The sequence below is a fragment of the Carcharhinus amblyrhynchos genome, chromosome 12 (assembly GCF_965287045.1).
Source record: "Carcharhinus amblyrhynchos chromosome 12, sCarAmb.v2.hapA, whole genome shotgun sequence".
NCBI classification, from domain to species: Eukaryota; Metazoa; Chordata; class Chondrichthyes; order Carcharhiniformes; family Carcharhinidae; genus Carcharhinus; species Carcharhinus amblyrhynchos.
The window spans coordinates 57,349,605-57,372,852 of record NC_137335.1 but is presented as its reverse complement, the minus strand read 5'-3'; the positions used below and the strand labels follow the sequence as shown (position 1 = coordinate 57,372,852).

General features: G+C 41.2%; 1 protein-coding gene across 2 annotated transcripts in view; it reads left to right on the top strand.

Annotated features, from left to right (window-relative positions):
• The first annotated feature begins 3,094 nt into the window (after positions 1-3,094).
• The window catches only part of LOC145351007 (transcriptional-regulating factor 1-like), a 199,670-nt gene continuing 179,516 nt past the window's right edge, over positions 3,095-23,248 (top strand). The window contains exon 1 of one of the 2 annotated variants that reach the window (XM_080200583.1): positions 3,095-3,127. The gene's annotated coding sequence lies outside the window, so the exon portion shown is untranslated. Of the gene's footprint in view, positions 3,128-3,177; positions 3,348-23,248 lie in introns of those variants that run through there. The other variant, XM_080200584.1, reaches the window with a different exon arrangement.

Here is a 23,248-nt window from a genome sequence, read left to right as displayed (position 1 = left end):
CTCAGTGTATCCAAACAGGCGCTGGAGTGTGGTGACTGTGGAATTTTCATAGTGACTTCATTGCAGTGTTAATGTAAGCCTACTCATGACACTAATAAATAAACATTAATTGAAAAGATTGCATGATAAACAGAGGAGAAAGTTGAGAATTTCATGAGAACAGGAATTCTGTGTAGAGAGGGAAAATAGTGCTTCTTCGTGCCATTTAATGCTAGTAGTGGTGTTATAAACTCAGAGCAAAATTTAAAACTCATACTGAAACGGATTACTTTTTTTTAAAAGAATAAAACTAAATTGTAAATTAATGATCTAAAATCTGAATTACTTAAAGGTATCAAATGAGGTTTGATAGAGATGGCCGTTCAAGAGGTGTGTCACATCTGCAGCATGCAGGAGTTTATGGAGAGTAGCATGACCCCAGGCAACCACATCTGGAGTGAATTCCTGCAACTCAAGTAATTTCACCTCAGACTTGTACTGGAGTCCAAGGTGCAGATACTGAGATATATCAGAGACAGATAGAGAGGGAGAGAATTACCTGGGCATTTTGATCGGGGGACTGTTACATTCCTTAGGTTCAGCCGTGGAGCATTTGTTTTGTGGTCAGAGACAGGAGATTGTTACTGTGATTCTGGCAGGTAAGGGGAACCACAGGAGCAGTGTTGGAGGAGTCTAAATCCTTTTCATTTTCAGCAGATACAAGGTACTTGTGCCAATGTTCTGAGAAGCAGGACTGCAGGGAGGATGGACGAATGAATGTCAGCAGATGCCACACAAATTAGGGGCTGGAGAGGAATGTAATAGTGGAAGGGGATAAGGAGAGAGATAATGTTTTCTGCAATGATAATTGGAAATCTTAAAGAGAAAATGCTGAATGCTGGAATCTGAAAGTGGTAGTGAGCTAAACTCTAAGATAAAAGCAAAATACTTTGGATGCTGGAATCTGAAAAAACAGAAAATGCTGGAAAATTTCATCAGATCTGACAGCAAAATAACTCACTGCCACTTCTCTTCCAGGAATGCCTACCCCAAAGAAGTGCTGCTCTTCTCTCCAACAGAATTTCTCTTTGTCTGACTTTCCTTGTCTTCAGCTCTGATGAAGGGTCATCTAGACACAAAACACTGGCTCTATTCTCTCTCCTACACATGTTGTCAGATCTGCTGAGATTTTTCAGCACTTTCTGTTTTTGTTTCAGATTCCAGCATCCGCAGTACTTGGTTTACATATTTATGGAAATCCTAAAGGCTCTGTGGCCTGTCTGGGCAGGGTTAACAACATATCCTCCCAGCTGAAGAAGTATTGGAGAAGGGTCCAGTTGTTGTGATTCATGTGGGAACCAATAACATAGATAGAATGAGAAATAAGATCTGACGTAAGGAGTTTGAGGAGCAATGGTACAAATTAAAAAGTGAAAACTCAAAGGTAATTATCTGAAATACACCTGAGGCACACTCAAATTGGCACAGGGTCAAACCAGTCAGAGATTGAAATGTTTAGCTGAAAGAATGGTATGGGAGGCAGGTGTTTCTATACATGGAGCAATGGCACCAATACTGGAGTAAGAGGAATCTAATTTTTGGGGATGGATTCCATTTGAACTATTCTGGGACCACGCTGTTGGTGATCTGGATACCTAGAAACCTGAAGATCTTGACTATTTCCACTTCATCCCTGTTGACAGAGACAGGGGTATGTCCTCCACTGTGCTTCCTGAAGTCGGTGACTATGTCGTAGCTAGGTACAAGAAAAAAAGTAAGACGAAGATTGTGGGCTGGGATATAAAGGGTAGTATTGCTACTGCTATGCAAAACCCTGCTTAGAGCATATCTAGAGTGCTGTGCAGTGCTGGGCACTGTACCTCAGAAAAAAAATGGCTTTGCATGGAATGCAGTGCAGATTCACCAAAAAATTACCACGGCTCAAAGTTTTAGAATATGAAGAAAATTTGCATGAACTGGACTTGTATAGAGAGTAAGGGTATTTTGATTGAAGGTTTTAGAATTTTGGAGGCATTTGACATTGTACACAGAGAAACATGTTCTGCTGTCTAAGAAAAGGGGGCTTAACTATAAAATCAGAACAAGGGTGCTCAGTTGGAAAACACTTCTTCACACAAATGGTTGTGTGTGGAATTCTCTTTTACAGAAAGCAACAGATACTGACTCAATTAATAATTTTAAACATTAGCTAGGTTTTTTTACTTTATCTATTAGAGTCACGAGTAAGCAGTTAACTCTGCAATGAAGTTGCCACGTTCCGGTGCCTGTTCGAGTACGCTGAGGGAGAATTTAGCATGGCCAATGCACATTATTTCAGAATGTGGGAGGAAACTGGAGCACCCAGAGGAAACCCATGCAGACACGGAGAGAATGTGCAGACTCCACAGTGACCCAAACCAGGAATTGAGTCCAGGTCCCTAGCGTTGTGAGGCAGCAGTGCTAACCACAGTGCCACCCAATAGCCACAGTTTGAAGAAGATATGGAGCCAAGGCAGGTGGATGGAGCAAGAAAACAGATCAACCATTATCTTATTGAATGGCAGCCAAATAGGATGACCTGCTCCTGTCCTCAGTCCCTTTGTTTCATTGCCTCTTTTGATTTGGTACTTGCCAGTTGTAATTCTCCTTGGGAACACTGAACTATCTGTACATAATCAGCGCCTTGTCTACACACAGTTAAAAGGAAATCTAGGCGCATTTATACACTGAGCCATAATTCACCCCTTTTCCAAAACGTTAATTAGAAGTTGATATGTTTTTATTTTCAACTGACAGAACACGAAGTGGAATGGAAGTAATGAACAGAGCGCGCATTTGTATTCGAAGTCAACTTCTGAGCATGTGTATGAGTTCAGAATTGACAGAAGGTGGTCATAATTTCTCTCCATAGACGGTAATTAACTGAGTGGAATCTTGGATCCGCTCTGTCCTCTGCAGAGAGACATGGTGGCGGTTCTGCAATATAGACAAGTATTGTAGTCATGCCGGACGAGTAAGCGATTGAATATCACAGATTTCGATGTGGTGGGGGCAGTCTGCCTTTAATTTGTTAAAGCCATTGCAGGATTCTGGGTGCAGTTGCATTCCGTATGCTCTCCCAGTGACGTCAGGATATGAAAACTGCTCGGTAAGAAGTGTTCAGCACTTTGTTTCAAACTAAATGATTGCATTGTGTGGCTTTACTGTGGGTGCATGCATGATTCCAGCAGTGGGCCGTGTGGGTCACTCGCTTCCTTGGAGCTCCGTTGCAGAAGAGTGGGCAACACTGCCGGAGTGATTAATTTTTGTCTTTGAAACATTCTGTCTTTGGGAATACTGTAGATGTCTGCAAGGCCTGCAGCGTGCATGTAAGTGCGAGGAGTTATGTCATTGCCAGAAAGAGCTGGCAGCAGAGAGTTTGTGCTCCTTTCTCACGCAGCGTCAGTGTTTAGTATTGTGCATTGCCGAGGACTCTTGTGTCCAGTTCTGCAGGACAAGCGGGGAGGGGGAACTGCTCCACCAAGCGTAAGTCCCAATTGAATGATATTATTTCGGTAAAAGGGCGTTATTACCCGGAATAGGCCGGGAGCATTTTAAACATTTTGTTAACTCTTTGTAGACTCGTATGAAAATCTAACCTTTTAGGATGATGCACGTTGGAGCTTGCTGGTGCTGGGAGATAAAACACTCCCAACATTTCAGCAAGAGAGGAAGAATGCACCAGGGAACTTGTGCCATTTGCAGCTGATCCTAAATCAATTGCTCAGGTTTCAGACAGGGTGTGATTGCCGAGGCAGTGCTATCGCGTAGGGCGGGTTAAAACTGTTATTTTTTCCCTCCTCCATCTATCTGAAACTTTTTTTTAAAAGTCCTGCATTGTGTGGACTGCCACGAGTGTGGCTAAACTTTTGGCAGCTCGGTAACTTTGCCTGCTGACCTGTGGATAATGGAGTTTGGGAGTGCAGTGTGTTGCTGGGATAAGACTGGATCGATTCACATGATCATTCACTTGCATTGTTTAGCTGTTCAAAGCGGATTGCTCATTCTTCGAGTGCTCACCTGATGGTATGTTGCAGAAAGCTGTGTTTTCTAGAACAGGAAGAATGTATCACATGAACACGGCAATCCCAGTTGCAACAGTTCAACTGTTTCGCAAAGTAACCATAATGTACACTTTCAGGGTTTCCACTTTAAAGATTGGTATCCAGTTCATAACACAGTTAGTTACAAGTTAAAACCTGCTCTGCGTTTAAGTTCCCCCCGCCCTTGCAAATCTGTTGATTATTAACTGTTGTATCTGAAGTTGTCCATATTTGAAATAGTCAACATTAGATTGTATGGAGCAGAATTCAGCCTTGTCTATAGAAGCTTGGGTCGGTTTAAAGTGAAGGTTGAACTGCAAAAGCATTTGAATTGAGATTGGTCAACTTAATAGGTTTGTCTCCGTGGATCATGATTTATTTCAGGGATTGTTGATGTTTATTTTTGATTTAAGCCCTCAGATATGAACTCTTGAAGTGAAGGTTTGTGCAACTGCTTGAAATCCAGTTGTCAAGTGTTGGGATCTGAACTGTTTAGGCTCACTCTGTCAGAACACATCTCTCTGCATGGTCCCCCCCCTTGCTGTCCAGGCTGAAATTGCCAGCCCTGGTTATCCTGGAGCTTGAAAACATCAAGGTGCTTTTGTACTTCATCAAATCTGTTTTTTGTCTCTCTCCCTCCTCCTCCTCCTCCTCCTCCTCCTTCTTCCCCCCCCCGCCCCCCATTTGTGGTGTAAATACTGCTTCCAAATAGTGGTTGGAAACTCACACCTTAGGGTGAAATTAGGGGCAACGTTACAATAGCTGCATCCCTCAAACATCGGGGTGGGTTGTAGTTATGGTCAGTTGATAAGATGCAGGTGTCTGGTGTGCTGAGACCTCACCTTCAACAGTCCCCAACCTCAGCAACGAAATAAGCTGTATCTGTGATATGTTGGTTTGCCTGATGTGCGTGCTTAGAGAGAGAGCTTGGGTGAAGGTTGGTTGAGCCAAAGTTAATAGACATATTTGAACATAGAATCATCAGCACATCGAGCCTGCACTGACAACAATCCCACCCCATCCCTATCCCCAAAATCACACGTATTTACCCGACTAGTGTCCCTGACACGAAGAGGCAATTTAACATGGTCAATCAATCCAATCATCATATCTTTGGACTGTGGGGGGAAACCAAAGCATCTGGAGGAAACCCACATGGACACTGGGAGAGCGTTCAAACTGCGCACAGACGGTCACCCAGAATTGAACCCAAGTTGTTAGCTCTGTGAGGCAGCAGTGCTAATCACTGCTGCATAGGTGCTGTTGGTTCCTAACCACTTGAAAATGTGCAGTTATTGGAGTTAGCTCAATGGATACACATGTGGTGCAGCACTGAGGAATATAATGAAGAATTCTCTGGTTCAGTCCTTGACCTGTAGCACATTTTGGATGGGTGTTTGTAGTATTATTGCAATTGATGTCTGTACTCTCAGATTAGGGAATGAAAACTAAATCCATCACAGTTGTTTAATAAACGAATACCCATTTTACCAAATCAGGTGGCAGAAGAAATTCTGATGATTTACAACAGTTTTATTGTGATATCATCACTTAGTATAATCATTCCTTTCCTTTCTTTCCTTCTGGATTCTCTCTATGTGCAGAAGGCTCCTGTACTGGGGGAAAAAACCCAGCTCCTGAGTACAAATTCAATGAACACCACCTGTTCTCTCAATTCATTCTGAAGAAAGATGAGTTTTATTGTTAAAGGGCCCTTCTAACATTTCTAATATTGCCAATGGTTCCTGTCACCGAAACCTGTTCAGTGATCACTACCAGGATAAGAATGCATGTACAAGTTGGATGAGGGGATGATTAAGCAGAGAATGGCAAAGCTTGATGCTGCCTATCAACACAACAACTGAACCACAATTTCAAAATGTTAAAGAATACAATTTTAACATGTTCTTCTAGTTGCACATATATTTAATGTAACCCAGTAAAATACAATTATTGTTCATGCCTAGTACTCTGGACTAAAAATGATAGAAACAAGCTCAGTGTGGTGTGTGGGGATTGGTGATGTGATGGTGAACAGGAATGTCCACATGGATAATGTTGGATTCAAAGGTAATGAGAGATTGGATAGTAATTGGAGAAAGAGTAATTAGGAGATGGTAGGTATGGAGAAGGTGAGAGGTCCCTGTTGGATGATGGGGAGATTAGAAGCTGGTCACCCAGATGAAGTCAGCAGCACCATTTCTGATCTCACCTTGCAGTGGTGCAATTCCAAAAAAAAGCTTGAGAAATTGATAGAAATTTTGTGGATGAAATACCCAACTCATTTAAAAGGTACTTGGGTCTGAAAGTGAACTGCTGTAGTCTGCAAAGCTATGGACCAGGTGGTGGCAAGTGAGATTAAAATGAATGGTTTGTTTCTTTTTTTTGGCTGGTGCAGCCATGACGGGGGTGTGGGAGGAGTTTAGTACAGCAAAATTTGGCCGATTGAAGGAACACCCCATAACCTTCTGTTCAAACCATGAAGAGCGTGGCTTAGCTGAGTGCCTGAGCTCAAGGGCCTAATGCACAATAAATGAGCCTAGCTCCTTTACGAATGAATTTTAAAAATGCACACCAATCACGGGACGTAGGTGTTGTGGCTAGGCCAGCATATATTGCACAAGTCTAATTGCTGTTGAAAAGTTAGTGAGTGATAAGCTAATATTGTTGCTGTTCCTGTGGTGTAGGTGCACCGACAGTGCTGATAGGAAGCAAGTTCCAGAATTTTGACCCAGTGACAGTAAAGGAAAGTTAGGATGGTGTATGGTTTGGAGGGGAAAATCGAGGTAATGATGTTCCCATTCATCCACTGCAAAGTGGGAGAATGGCACTCAGCAAATTGCTCCTTTAGAGAGCCAATGCTGGGCCGAAATGAGCTCCCTTTGTGCTGTAAACATTCTGTAAGGGAGAGAGATTCATTTGAATGGCAGAGTCTCCATTTAAAAAGGTGGGAGGACCTCTTGCTCCCATGCCCAGGAAACGGGACCTCCCAGCTTTCCCATAGAGCCTGGAGGATAATCCCCAACAAGGCCTTGCTGAACTGCAGGGCATGTTGCATGTTTGGAGCAGAAGATGGTACCACACGTGGCCTAAAGTAAGTGATCGAGCAAAGATGCCATTTCGATGTGACATAATTTCAGAGGTGACAAGTTATCCCTGCAGAGAAAATCAAATTTTAGCATTCGTGCTGAAAATTCTTTGCATCAACTTATTCACAAAATTTAGTTTGATTTGCTTTTTTTGGTCCCTCTGTTCCCTCTGAAGCCACAATCATTCTTGCTGGATTCTGTGCAAGCATCTGAATGTGATAGCCATTAATTGGCTGTTTGGCTGTGAAAAAGTTGAGAGCGATTGGGAGTGGGTAGAATGGAAAATCAGTGGGCCTTAAATTGGCTGCGACCTGCTTCACAAATAAAGGCAAAATAGTTAAGTGGGAAAGTAACTGAAAGCCAAATTATTTAATGTTTATCTGCAATTATTCATTTCTGGATTCATTCTTTAATTATGTCAAATTTTAATAAAATTACTTCAAACAACTTTGTTTTTTCACCAACCTCTGGAGGGATAATAGGAAGTAGACAAAAGTGTTAACTTTCAGATTTTACTTTATTACCAGAGGCAGGGAATCCAATTCCATTATAGACGTGACAATAAGTTGTGTATGTCAGTTTGACAATAATGATGTGCACGTGTGTATGAATAGTGTTGCTGTTGCAGCAACCAGTCCTGGGATGAGTGTATTGGACTAACAATTGAAGGATTACAAGCAAAGAATGGGCAACTGAATTCCTGAAAGGGCAGTGCAGTATTAGTGATTGGATAAGTCAGACGGTTCCTGCTGAGAATCTATTCCAGGTCACAGTGGTGTGAGAAGCAATTTTATTTGATCACACGGTAAATTTTAGTTTGGTGGAAAAACACTTCATAAAGATAGCCGTCTTCTCTTGAAGCCAGTCAATCATATTGAGCTGCAGTTCTGTGCACATCTCAGGATCAACTGCAACCTCACCCAAGTGGTTGTTTTTAATACCTGAGTCTGCATAATGAGTGATTCTATGATGAGGTTATCACAGTCAAGCCTCATTAATGTGCACTTTCAGGAAGGATAGCTGGATTAGTGTAAGGCTTGGAACCCTGCCAGTGGCTCCTTTGCCCAAGGATATTGAAGATAATTGTAATAACACACCCCACCCTGACTGAGCTCACTTGACTCAGCAGGGATCAAATGTCGAACCTTCTTAGCCGGTATAACACAGAACAGCACTGCGCACTGCAATTATCTATTAAACTATTAGACCAGAGGGGAAAAGAAAGAAATCATTGTTTGTTGTGCTGTCACGACCAAATTATCAGTGCAGGCATTTTTTTTCCTGTGTAGTTGTATCTGTTTATGGATATAATAGTATTTCAGTGAAAACTGCTCCATGCAAATATTTTTCAAAATACAAGTAGTTAAGGATTAATAGAATAGAGAAATTACGAGGATGTACAAGATCACAGTTCATCTAGTTCACAAGATAACAATAATGGCGTTGTAGTGATCGTGGAAATTTATTAATTTGTCTACAAAAGACCCCGACATAGTGAGGAAATCCTCCCACTGGTCCAGAACTTTGATCCAAAGTTGATAGAATTCACAGATTGCCTACAGTGCAGAAGGAGGCCATTCAGCCCACTGACTCTCCAAAAAAGCATCCAAGTCAGCACGTCCCCCACCTCCACCCTCCAACACTGTGCATTCACCATGACTAATCCACCTAACCGACACATCTTTGGACACCAAGGGGCTCATTTATCACTTGCTGCTCCCAAAATACTTTTGGAAGAAACCTTATCTGATTTTCATCTGAATGAATCAATACCATCAGTTTCCACCTTGTGCATAAATTGACCGCTTAAGTGTTTGCAATAACGTTTCTGCAGATTAGTTTTGAATTTTACGTGTTTGAAGCACAGGCTGTATTATCAGCTTCCACTATTTTGAGAAAAGTGAAACAGTTTGTCATGTTTTATGTTATTGAAATGAATCAGCAAGCGTATCACCTCTCGTCTGTGTGGATTTCCACCCACAGCCCGAGTTAGATTCATTGGCGACTGTTTTACCTGTTAATTCGACCAGTTTGTTTACTCCAAGGTTTTACCCCGGTGCCCTTATTTGCAAAATGGACAAAGGACAAACACAAGTAAAGGTTCAATAATTTTATTAATAATACTATTAACCTTCAAATTTCCCACATAAAACAAAAGAATACCCCAGATTCAAGTATACTACCCGCAAAGATGGTATGGTTAAATTGCAGGCCCTATTCTGAGTCCCTTTGTATGTCATTACGAAAGTGAGTCTCAAGTGAGCTCCTTCCTTCCTTCTCTGGTCAGTCTTCCGGATGGTCAAGGTCACCTCCCTTGTTGAGTCTTTGCTGCTGGTGTGTCTGAAGTGTGTACCTTTATCCCCCTGCCTTTCCGGAAATTTCTCTGGTTTCCGGCCAGAAGGGTTTCTTGTTGTCTGCCTGACAGGACAACTGGGCCTGTCCCCGGGTGTCCGTCTCCATGCTGTGACTTAAATGTAACCTGTTGCCAGATAAGGTAACTGCAGGAACTCTAGGTGACAAAGTCTGGCCTGACCTGGGCTTCTAACAATGGTAAGCAGTCTCACAACACCAGGTTGAAGTCCAACAGAATTATTGGGTAGCACGAGCCACAAGCTTTCAGAGCACTACCCCTTCGCTCACCTGATGAAGGGGCAGTGCTCTAAAAGCTTGTGACTTGTACTAACAAATAAACTTGTTGAACTTTAACCTGGTGTTGTGAGACTTCTTACTGTGCTTACCCCAGTCCAACTCTGGCATCTCCACATCATTCAAGCAGTAGGCATTTCAATGGTGTGCGATGATCTCCTGCTGGGTCTCAGTAGAGTGCGATGATCTTTGAAGGGTGATTGATGGGCCAGGCCCAGACATGCTTGTGTTCTTGTACAATTGGCCTGCCCGAAGTTTGACTGTTTGATTTTAATACACTCAGTTTTTTAATTTTGGATATCCAATTTAATCAGCCTTAAAACCAGGCCCTGATTATATTACCACACTATTGATAAGTTGCCCCTTAGTATCCTGGTATGTATAGGTTAGAGGGATGAGTGGGGTAAATATGTAGGGTTATGGGGATAGGGCCTTGGTGGGATTGTTGGTGATGCAGTCTCAATGGGCCGAATGGCCTCCTTCTATACTGTAGGATTTCTCTGGTTTACCTTTTCCAAAGAAAACATGCCTCATTTACATGATTGCTTCTCACAATCCAGTCCTTCCATCCATATCACCCTGAATGTTCAGCACCTGCACTATTCTTTCTGTTCTGAGATGGTCAGAACCATAGACTGTGTTGTAAATATGGTTGCACCAGAAAGTGAGTGGAGTACCTCACTATTTGGGCTCAATATCTCGAATACATCACGACACTTGGTTTACTTGTTGTAAAATGTGAGAGGAAAGTTCCTCCATTTTCTTCACCTTTTTTCTGAAGGTAAATGTACACTGTGCCTAATAATGACACCAAAAATAAGTACAATATTCTGTGAGATGACTCCAGGATGAAACACTGAGAACCCCCCCAGCTAAAGCACAGACAATGTTTCTTGGATAAAGTGTTTCATGTTTCATGATTAGTCAGTGAAAGATTGAAGGGATGTTTTAGGAACAATTTATTTATGTAGCAACTTGTTGGAGCGTACCTCAAGGAATGCCTGAGACAGGTGTTGTTGAAAAGATGGATAAATATTTGAAGCAGAGGCACAGGCAACACCAAAGAGAGACAGCAGGGCAGCAAGAGTCAATTTTGAATGTTGCTTCAGCAAAGATCCAACAGAGATGATGGGCTGAACAGCCTTCATCTGTGCTGTTCAGTGCTATGATTTTATGACCAGAACATGCAGCTTACATTCTTACGTTGACTATGCTTCATTACTGTTGGGTTATTGTGGATCAGTTTCCTTCCTCCAGTCTTGACCTCAAACTCCATGCATTCTATTTAGACCATACAAACATTGTAAAACTGTACTATTCCTCTTGCATTTCAAAATGTATACATTTTTGGTCTGATGCTCCATCTTTTCTCAGAAAAGTAATTGGGGTGAGATAAGCACCGCTTATGTGGCAAAGTCAGCTTGACCCGTCAACGAATTTCAAAAAGTCGTACATTTCTTTGATGGGCTGGCTGTCGTGTGCAGCTCAGCTCGTAGATAGCCGTGCATGTTGTAATCAAAATGATGGTATCTATGGTTTTTTGGAAACTGATTAAGTAATAAGAAACAAATCATCTGAAAATTATGAAGCATTTTTGTGATGAAAACATTGCAAATAAAAATGTTTAAAAGCTTAAACAGCTAAGGTGCATTTTTCTCATGAGTAACAAAGTACCTTTTAATGTTTGGATGAGATGTTAATACAAGGCTTCCACTGCTTTTCTAGGGTAGATGTAAAAGATACCCTGGGACTATTTGTAAGGGCAGTGGAGTTTCCCTGGTGTCTTGAACATTTCTCTCTTAGCCAACACCACTGACAACTAATTTATCTGGTCTGAATTGGTTGCCACATCTCCTTCAATGCTGTCACTTAAAAAAAAAAAATTGGCTTTTTGTTTGGTGATCCTGAGAGTGTAAAGAAGAAAATCAGATTCTCTATTTTATTTCTTAAGAATGCAGAGTTTAGCATGAAGATTGGACTGAAGAATGGTGTACAAAGGTCTAAGAATGAAAGGGAAAATAAAACACACAAAACATGAAGTCAAATGAGGAACATAAAATTGAACAGCTACACTGGGATGGAAACAGAACCAGTATTTTTTTCTGCGTGCATTAACTACAAACAGCATGTTGGAGGTTAATGCAAGTCAGCTTCTACCTGTGGCGTGATAGAATTAATGTGCCAACAGCTATCTGAGTATCAACAGCATGATGGTAGAAAACATGCCTTGGATTTCTGTACAGTCACAACGTTTCCAATTCTAGCTCTGACACTCCAACGGTGAGGGGGAAATCAGAACAGAACTGGCAGAGATCTGATCAGCCAAAAGTCCCCATGTCACACAACATATTTAATTGGTGGATAACAAAAGGACTAAAGATTTTTTAAAAAATGTCCACTAACTCTAAATTCCATCATTTCTTGTGCAGCCATTCATTCTGTGAACTATTCTGCTATCTCCTTTGATCAAGAGTGTCATCAGGCTAAACTTTATATTTACCATTTGCAGCCATTTCCAGCTTCCTCAATTGTCTGACATTAATTCTCAGAAGACCTGCATCGATTTGCAAGTTTTTTTTTCAAAGAAAAGACTATTTCTGTGATTATGTGCTGGAGATAAATTTGCTCATTATGTCTCCAGGTTAAGTTTTGGGAAATCGTTGACTTAAAATGGTTCAGCTTTTAGCACAGGCAAAACGGGCTTTCTTCCCTTTTACTGTTTCCACAAATTGCCATGCTAAAAGCGTCCAAAACAGGAAATATGAATGAGTAATTAGGAATGGGGTGAATGTGGATTTTACCATGACAGAATTATATTTAAGGTCACTTACAATTTGGAATTTGTTACCACATCAATAAAGAGAGCTGACAGGCTAGATGGAAAATATTGATACTTTTTTCGGTCTTAGTGTTTCCCATGTTAATTGGTTCTGCTTTACAAGCTAAGAATCAACAAACGTATTGATTGCTGAGTGAGTTGACTCCAATTTTAATCAAAAAAATAGTTGATCTCATGTCAGAGGAGATTATTTTACTACAGGGATGTTATACCACATAACATGGCATCTGTACCAAGACACAGTGACTGCGTGATCCATTTTGGCCCGTAATGTGGTGTAGGAAATCGGGCAAAGTGGAAACATCAAGGTAAATTTTTGTTATGCCCACTTGTTAACTGGTTTAAAAGGGACGCGGGTGATGGCTCTGTCTTGCACAACGGTCATTACAAAGCAACTCGAGTTGTATTCCTGAGGAAGCATTCGGATAGTGACTGCCAGAGATTTGTCTCTGTGCAACAGTAAAGCTTTATAACATAGGTTTGGTAGATAACCCATAATCTGTACACATTGGTGTAAATTATCTCCCATACCTGAGGAATAATCTGGATGTTTATAGAATCAGTCTGATTTTCATTTCATTTGAAAATAATGTTCTCCCCTGTCAGAAAGTGGAAAAAGTACACTTTATTTTTAACCACCAAAGCTCAAAAAATGTTTTCTTACGTTGGTTGTCAGCTGTTTCCCTTTGCTTAGAAAAAGAGAAGGATTACAAGTACCAAGTTATAACCGGCGCCGTCAATGTCTGTCAGCTATGAAATGTCTTGAAGGTTTCTGTCTGGTGTGCATGCTGGGAAGTATAAACTTTTGGCATGAGTCTATTTAGCTGATGGTGAAGATTTGGGAGTGACATGAATTTAAGGCTCAGCTCTCATAACAACAGATTGGAAAATATTATAGGCATCTCAAAGAAAATCCTTGTAATTTGAAAACATTTTATTGTTTTATAAACTTTTCCACCTAATATGTGACAACACTGATCACGGTAGAAAAGAATTGTGGGTAGTAGATGTAATTTTTTTTTGGCTTTTGGTTCTGATGAAAGGTCATCAACCTGAAATGTTAATTCTGTTTTTCTCTTCACAGATGTTGCCAGACCTGTTGAGTATTTTCTGTTTTTATTTCGTATCTCCAGCATCTGTAGTATTTTGCTTTTGTTTCACAAGAAATTGGAGTGTAAGGAATAGGGGCAGGAGTAGGCACTTTGGCCACTCTGCCTGTTTTGTTAATCAGTAAGATCATGGCTGATCTGATTGCAACTTCGGATCCACTTTTCTGCTTGCCACCCCCATAAACCTTGACTCTCTTTTATAGATCTAAAATCTGTCTGATTCAGTCATAAATGTGTGTGATGATCAAGCCTGCATTATTCTCTGGAGTAGAGAATTTCATAGACTATTGACCAGTTGAAAATTTCATCCTTCTCTCCATAGTGAGAGATCTCCTAGAGGGAAAACATCTTCCCAGCATCTACCATGTCAAGTCCTCTCAGAATCTTTTATATTTCAATAAGATCACTTCTCGTTCTTCAAAACTCCATTGAATATCGGCCCAAGCCTTTCCTCATGAGGCACCCCATTTACCCTAGGAAACATCTCATTGAACCTTCTCTGAACAATCTCCAATGCAAGTAGGCATTTATCCATAAATTAGAAAACACAAACTGAATATAGTATTCTTGGTGTGGTCGCATCAATGCCCTGTCCAGCTGTTGCAAGACTTGTCTAATTTTTTTTCTCAATCCAAATTGAAAATGTCTGTAAATTTCAACCAAACTCTTCCTTAATCATTTGTAAAAAAATTATAAACAGCAGTGATCCTGAAAATGAATATTTTGGTATTCCACTGTCTGTGATGCAGATACTTCCATGTGTGTCATGACTTGCTGATGTCTATCAAACAACCATTTGCTGATTCACTTCAATATATTAAGTGGTGGAATCAAAATTCAAGATTTCCGTGTCTTTTGTTCATCACAACAGGCTACTGAGATATAATTATTTGAAAATCATTCCTGTTGGTGGGCAAGTGTTTCACTTGTTACCATGGCTGCCTTGATTGCACAGTTCAGATAGGAAATTCATTGTGGTCATTTAATTTGATTTATTATTGTCACATGTATTAGTATACAGTGAGAAGTATTGTTTCTTGCACGCTCTACAAAGCATACCATATGTAGGGAAGAAAAGGAGAGAGTGCAAAATGTAGTGTTACAGTCATAGCGAGGGTGTAGAAAAAAATCAACTTAATGCGAGATAGGTCTGATGGCAGCAGGGAAAAAGCTGTTGTGTCAGTTGATGTGTGACCTCAGACTTTTGTATCCTTTTTCCTGATGGAAGAAGGTGGAAGAAAGTATGCATGTGGTCCTTGATTATGCTGGCTGTTTTTCTGAGGCAGCAGGAAGTGTTGACTGTCAATGGATGGGAGGCCAGTTTGAGTGATGGACTGGGCTTTGTTCATAACCCTTTGTAATTTATTGCTGTCTTGGATAGAGCAGGTGCCACACCAAGCTGTGACAGTTGTTACAGCACAGGAGGAGGCCATTCAGCTATTGTCAGTGCGACGCTCTTGGCTTATGGAAGGACACCATTTTCTGATCATGTTCATGCTGGCCAATGTCCATGGCCATATTGGTTAAGGTTGTTAGAGTGCATATCCAAATACTTTGTTATGGGGGGAATTTTGCCTCAGCCATCCCTTCAGTCAGTGAGTTCCAGATGTCCTCCACCCACTGGGTCAAAATGTTTCTCCCTCCCTCTGAACCTTCTGTATCTTACCCTAAATCTGTGTGCCCTAGTTCTGAACCCTTAAGATAATGTGTGATTAAATTTTCATCTCTTTCCACTTGAGCACACTGCATTTATATTCTCTTAGATCCAAAAATTGGTACTCTGCGTGGCCCACTTGAATTCTGTCAAATTAGAGGATATAGTTTCTATCTCCTTCAAGCATTATCGGGTTGTGCAACGAGTGCTCAAGATGATGGCTGGAATCTTCTTCCTGCTCCCTCGTAGTGGGTTTAATGGCAGGGTCGGATAGGGATCCCACTACCTTCCTGTCGCCATTACTATTGAGTCCAGGGTAGGAAGGCAGGTGCCCTGCTGCCAATTAAGGCCCTTAAATAGCCAACTAATGCATACTCAAGGACTTCATGCCACCACTGCTGATATTAACCCAATGAGGATGTACCATGCGGGAAGCAAAACATGCAAATCCATGTGGAGTTGCTTGTGGGTTCCCTGGGCTGGACCCTCATCGAGGGACACATATGAGAAGGAAGGGCGAAGGGGGCATAAAGAGCTGTATTCATGTCTTTGCTCCAATATCTGTTTCCAACACCCTGCCCCCCCCCCCCAAAAAAAAAACTGGCTATGACCCCCAACCCATGGCTCCCTCTTGCCATAATTCACCCTGGGCCTGGGATCTACCGATGATCCCCAAGCCTTGAGTGACGTTCTTTTTAGCATACAGCCACCACCACCACCCCATTGGTGCTACCATGCATAGAGCTGGCAGCCTCTGGCCCAAAGCTTATGGCGGGCAAGATCTCTGCCACTGGCGTCCATGATCTGAGGTTGGAAGCCCTGTTGCTGGGCTATCAGGTGCCTGAATAGTACATGATGCAGGTGGGCCTTCCTGGAGAGAGGTGAAGCAGCTGAGACAACTGTTGACTCCAGAAGATTCTGGCCTGTATGCTTTGCCTTAAGTAAAGATCAGTTAAACTGGGATATAATGGGGTGGCACAGCAGTTAGCACTGCTCCCTCAATGTGTCAGGGATTCAGGTTCAATCCTAGCCTTGGTTGACTCTCCATGTGGAGTTTGCACGTTCTCCCCATGGCTGCATGGGTTTCTTCCCACACTCCAGAGATGTGCAGGTTAAGTGGATTGGCCATGTTAAGTTGCCCCTTAGTGTCAGAGGGATTAGCGGGATAAGTATGTGGGTTAGAGCCTGGTTGAGATTGTTGGCTCTGTGGGCTCAATGGGCTGAGTGGCCTCCTCCTGCACACTAGGTATTCTATGCAAAAACAAAAGTTGATTTGTAAATATTCAGTTGGTTGGTGCCACTCTAAATAGCTGTCCAATTGGCTCCTTTTTATCATGCAGGAATCTCTGGCTTGGAAGACCTAAATTCCATGTTACAAACTCCCTTTGAAGCCGTAATTAGTTAGGTCAAGCCTTTATGTATTGTCACGCTGAAAAGAATGAAATTTGATGTTCATTAAGAATGGCATTTTGGTTTACAGAGAAAGCAGTGACAATACTGAAGCTCTATAGACTATTGTTACTGTGAAAATGTGAGGCACCATTTACATTAGGAGACATTTACAGTTTAAATTCAATCCCTCTCCTTTCCAAATTGAATAGTCCATATTTGAAATGTTTTCCAGCTTCGGTTCATGTCTTTATGGGTTCAAATTCTGCTATTCACTACTCTGCACTGTGTGCATGATGCAACTGATTTCAATGTTTGCACAATTGTAATTTTCTTCTTTCACCGTTTGATTTATTCTGCTTTGAATTGTCTTTAATAAAACGCAGCACTTTTGCTGATGGAGAGGACAGACAGGAGACCCACTACCAAGCCAATACCTTCTGCATTTTCTCTTCAAACGATTGTCAACCTTGGCTCAGTAGCACTTTCATCTTCATGTCAAAGGGTTGAAGGTCTACCTTGTTTAATTGCACATACGATCTAACCTGGCATTTCAACAAGGTTGTGAGGGATTGCTGCATTGTTGAAGGTGTAATCTTTTTGGATGAGACTTCAGTTGAGGTGAAAGCAAAATACCGCAGGCTCTGGAAATCTGAAATCAAACTGTAGGTGTTGGAAACACTTAGCATCTCTATATAGAGAAAGAGACAGAAGTAACATTTCAGGTTGATAATTTTTCATCAGAGCTCAGAAATGGAGGCCCTGTCTGTTGTCTTCAGTGATTGCTCTTCAACCAGCACCAACAAGAACTTAGTATTTGGTTATTTAACTTGATCCTCTTTGTTGGCCCTTGCTTTGTGCATTTTCACTGCTGCATTGTCTTATATTACAACCACATTTGTAATTCAAAAGAATTTGATTAAAATGCATGGTGATGTCTTGTGCTCCGTGCATTGCAACCCCAGTGGCTGTAGCAGGACTGTGGCAGTTTTGTGACTTTGAATGGAGACACTGGATGGCATTGTAGGACACAACTGGACGTTTCTGGATCATATGGACCTGCTTTAGGCTGTATCATTCAGCGTAGGAATCAAAAGTCTGGGCAACCAGCAGAAGAGCTGGTGGAATGGTAATGGTGGGAATATGAGTGCTCTCATCCAGAGAGAGGACATCAGTTTTGCACATGGGGCCGCTGCCCTGGGGCGGCACCTCGGCAATCCTCATAATCTGCTGGAGCGTACATTATTGGGACTGTTGTGCAAGAGTACAAACCCTCATAAGCATGGGTATTTTCAGACATGATAGTGGTCTGAGACTGCATGGCATTAAATTGGACTTGTACGGAAACTTGTTACATGGCTTTTGCCTGTACTTAAGGGAGGATGAGATATTGCCTACGTGCAGTACATCACAGTTGGGTCCATAAGTGTTCTTATGGAGTTGGCCTGTAACTTCATGCTGGAAAGGATGAGCCCTGCATGAAGCCGTGTGAGAAGTCCATGCTTTTTGGCAGTGACAACAGGTTCTGTCCAGTTCTTCAAATGCACCAAGAGTCTATGTGCATGCCTATCAATCCTTCCGGTATGTTGCCCAATTAAATCCTTCTTAAAGGCAGCACAACTCACCCTTGACCTCGCTCACTGTGGAGTTGGCACATGTGCTTTATTTTCACTGCTGCCTTCAGTCATATGTCAGATTGTCTGGTAAGGAGGGAAGGGTGTCAGTGAGTGTGTAGCAGTGTATTTGAGTCATGTGCCTGTATGTGGAACCTGCGAAGTGTGGGCTATAAAGCAATAGTGAGGGTGAGATGGAACATATTAGGCATGAGTCCAGAGATGTTGAGTGGTGTGGCTGTGGTGCATCGAACAATGTTTGAGCTTGGTGATGCATTTAGTACGAGATAGCATTTGAATATCCATTCATTGATCTCTCGTGTGAGGTCATTGAACTTTGTGTGGCCCTTAGGGCCATACGTGTGATATTGATCACTGACTGTCTGCCTGCAGTATCTGGGGCACCGAGAAATTATTATATCTCTCCTTCAACCTCCTGTGTTCGGCCTCCAACACTGCTTAAAATCTCTCTCTTGGCCCTGTCACTGCTTTGCTTTGTTTTCTTGTTAGAAGTCTTCCCCTGCCATATCCAACCCTTACTGTAGCTGGAATGCACTTTGCTTTGACAAGAAGCAGGCTGGTTTGAAGGACACAGGTCAGTTTTTAACTGGTGCTAACCTTGTTGGAACATGGGGTTCCTGCTATTGTGCAGCCCAGGCTGGTGCTCAAATCAAAACCATGGAGATGAGCAGACCACACAAAATTAACCCAATTTCAGCATCAATTTGATCAGTGCAGGATAATCATGCATCTCAATCCCTCTGCCCATTAACCGGATTCTCTGAGCCAGCAGAATGTTTTAAAGGGAGCATCGTTGCTGTGTAAACAAAAAATTACTACCTTTTGGTTTCTTGATCTGAGATGTAATTAGCCATATGGAACTATTGTGACTTTTGCATTTGCCTTGTTGTAGTCAACTATGTTAAACTGTTGTGGTTCAGTCTTTCTCTTGTGGCATGGTGGTGCCATAGTGAATTCAAAGGAAGACGGTAGGCTGAGAAGGTGCATAACTTGGTGACTTGTTTGTTCAAGGCTGTCTCAGCCAGCTAAGCTTTTAGTTTCTGTGCGTCCTTTCCAATGCTGCTCCAGATGTCATGGTCATCGATAACCATCGCCTAGTTGTCATTGCCCATGTCCACCATCCTCATGAACCACGTTCCAATGTCCTTGTAGTGGAGATCGTAATGCCCAGAAAGTTGTGACCAGGAGGCCAGTTCACTAGATAGAAGGCCTTTGGATGGATGATGGACGTGTATCTCGTGAACAGTGCAACTGTTATAGGCTTAGCAATGCTGACGGAAACAGCATGCTTCGGACCTCTTGAGTAGGTGACTGTCCAGCCAAGAGATATAATGAATACATCTGGGACAGTGAAGATACAAACAGTTGATGTTTATCCAATGAAACATAGATTGCCTGGATCTCACCACTGCAGAGGAGTGCATTGACAATAGGAGCTTGGTGGACCTGCAGCTGGGTGTATTCAGTCAGACTCAACCATTTCTGCGTGGCTTCATCTCACGAATAGCAAATTGCTGACATCTTGCTCGTGCATTTCTTCTGAAATTTTCCTCTGGCAGATGAATGTATAATGAAGGAGAGGAAAGAGATAGAGACATTAAGCTGCTGTGGTTCCTTATGCAAGCCAGCAAGTCGGAGATCTCTCTGATTGAAGAATTAAGATTCATGAGGATTTAAATGAGACTGGAAGATTTGCCTATCATCGGCTGAAGGGAGGAGTGTCAGAGGTAACGATCATTGTAAAAACTGAAGTTATCTAGCTAAAAAGAAAAAGCAGGGAAGCAAGCCCTAACGATATGACAATGACCAAATTGGTTGCAGGCAAATAGAATGGCTACTTATGGGACAGAGTACAGAATAATTGTAGAAGGAGATTTTCAGTTGGTGTAAGTGTTGAATGGAGGATCTTTTTATATAGTATATATATTGTCTACTAAAATATTTCATCAGTGTTGTTTTTAATTTATGTTGCACTAAAATTAGGAATCTTCTCATGACCACCAAAAAATAAAACTTTGTTTAAAGTTTACGAGTCTCTATGGAGATTGTAACATCTGCAAGTTTCTCATCACATTTTATCACTCTTTCACTATTAACTACACCATGAAATTCGTATTAATCTGCACATTTGGAGTTTATTCTTCCAAATCATTGTTGCTAATGGAAAACGACAGTGGTCCTTGTACTGAACTTTATGGAAAACAACACCCCAGCTTTGTCACCTGAATAATTAGTCTTGTAGTCTCTGGATTCTGTTTCATTGTAGCCAGTGTGCAATCATTCCACTGCTTCCCTGTCTCCATGGAACATGACTTTAGTCCACTACTGTTAAAGACCTTCAAAAATCCAGATATATCTACCCTCTTACTCTCGTCCACTCTTTCTGCTGTTAGGGTAACAGATCAGAAATCCTAAGGGATATTATGTAGTCCGACTAGACCCCAACATTTTTTCTATTTTGGCATTAATGTGAGGATAGTATGTTTCATGCCAGATATGATTCTACTGACAAACCAAAGAGTTTTTATCAAAACACATTTTGTTTTGGAATACACTTTAAAACAAATGAATGAGCTTAACTTTTAATAGTTGAACAATACTTAAACATGTCAAGATAGATTTCTTAACTGCTAACCTATCACAGAGTTCTAATTGAGCAAAATTTCCCTTACACTTAGACCCCTTTCTTGCTTGTGAATTGTGTTAATCGTCCTGGAGCTTTCAGAAAGCTCCAGACAGAAAGATAAAGACAGAAACACTTCTTTCTTCAAGCAGGTCCAGATAGTAACTAGTATTTTGAAATGAAAATGTTACTGGTCTTTTCTACAAGCTTAATACCTCCCATTAATCACATAACTCTGTCCCTATCAATCAACCTAATCAATTCACATGGCTCTGCATACTTAGCCTAAAATCCCAGGAGAACCTGAATAAACAAAACGTCCATTAACTCTAAAGTAACATGTTCCTTGCGAAACTAAGTTATTAACTTGTATACTTAGCATCTGTTGCATGTTTACCAGATAAATCGACTCTTGCAACAAAAACTTCCTCTTAAAGCAACCTCACTTTAAGCTTAATACAGTGTTAGTTTGATGTATTTTATCACACTGTTACTACAAATAATTCACTCAGGTTGGTCTGTTTTTGAAAACTGTGCAAACTAATCCTTATTGCCATGGATAGAATGTATCTGTCTCCAACTGCCCATTTTGTATGGGAAGCAGTTTTTTTTTGTTTCTCGTGTGTATTCCAATTAATTCAGCAGCAAGCTTTTTAAGAGTTTAAGATAGACAAAATTATTTATTCTCCCACACTTAGCCTGAATAATCACACAGTCAATCTCGCACTTGCAAACTTGCACAAAAAAATTGAATACAGATAGAAAAAAATGCACTTTTTAAGGATTAACGTTACTGCAGTCTCCCACATGGCAGGCTTGTGGTTTCTGGAATGGATTCAATGATTTGAAGTTGACTTGAGGTTTCTCCTAAAGCAAAGGATTCGCAGCAGGTTTTGAAGTTTCCTGCAGTCAGATGTATCAGAAGTTGCTTCTGAGGTGAATTTTAAATTGGACCAGGTAAAGTACTTAGGTTGCTTGGAGATTCATAACAAGTCTGGCACTCAGATTGGCTGATAATTGATGGTTTTGTTGGATCTGCTGGGCACTGGGGTAGTAAGAGTGCAGTTCCTGAAATCAGAAGACAACTGATCAATTCAGAGGCCCACTCCATCTAATTTGGATGGGGTTGGCCACTGTGATAGAATGAGAAGTTGATTGTGACCACCAAGTTTTGATCTTTTCTTCTTCTGGTGTGAACCATTGAGTCGAGCAGTCTGAAGACTCCATTGTCTTTTGATGCTGGTCCATTCTTAAACAAGAGTCAAGTCCACAAAAGGCTGTGAGAAACCTTCATCTATGTCCAGATTTAATTAGGTACTTACCAGGTACCTAGCTCTGTCTGCAGTCCAAATGCCAAAAGTCATATGATTTGTGACAGCACATCAGTTTGTTTAGGTCCAATTTTTAAAAGTATTGACCAAGAGTTCATGGTATGACATGTCTGCATAGGGCATGATAGTAAATTTTTACTTTCCAGTTAGTGGTGCATCTTTAATTCACAATTCTGTTACATTTCCTACCACTGTAGTTAAGCTAATTGATTTCTCTGACACATTTTATCTCCCTTTACAAAGATCAGGATAACGTAATCTATTTATAGACATTAGCTGTGTATTGTCTTGCTTTATTTTCTAACGCGCGTATCTGCTCCTGAACAACTTTTACAATGTGCATAGGTAACCTGAGAAACGTTATTTTGTCATCTCTAAGATTGAGTTAATCAATTATCTTTCTATCTTAAATACCTTTGGAGTGATTTGATCTCTTCTAATGTTGTGACCACCTTTACTAGTTCCCTGATAAACAATGAAGCAAAGTTATCAATATTTTCATAAACTCAGTTGAATGACAGCAGAATATCTTGTGCAACTGTAGTCATGAGAGGAAATTAGAGTCCAAAATCGTAAGAAGGCTTAAAGTGAATGACAAAGGTATGTGTCTGTCTTTTGGCAACCTAAATAATGAGAATTGGATACACAACGCTTGAAAGAAAATAAAACTTTAGATCTTCTCAACAAACTCTGGATTCTTAAGCTAAGTATCTACATTGTGTCTCGCAGAATTGGAGTGAAGTGCACATCAGACGAAGTTCCATCATGTTTGTTACATTGCTAATCCTGTAGCAAGCAAAGAGTTTTCTTTTCAACGGAATCTTGTTACACTAAAAGAACAATGTCGCTCAATATGTTTCCAGCAGTGTGAAC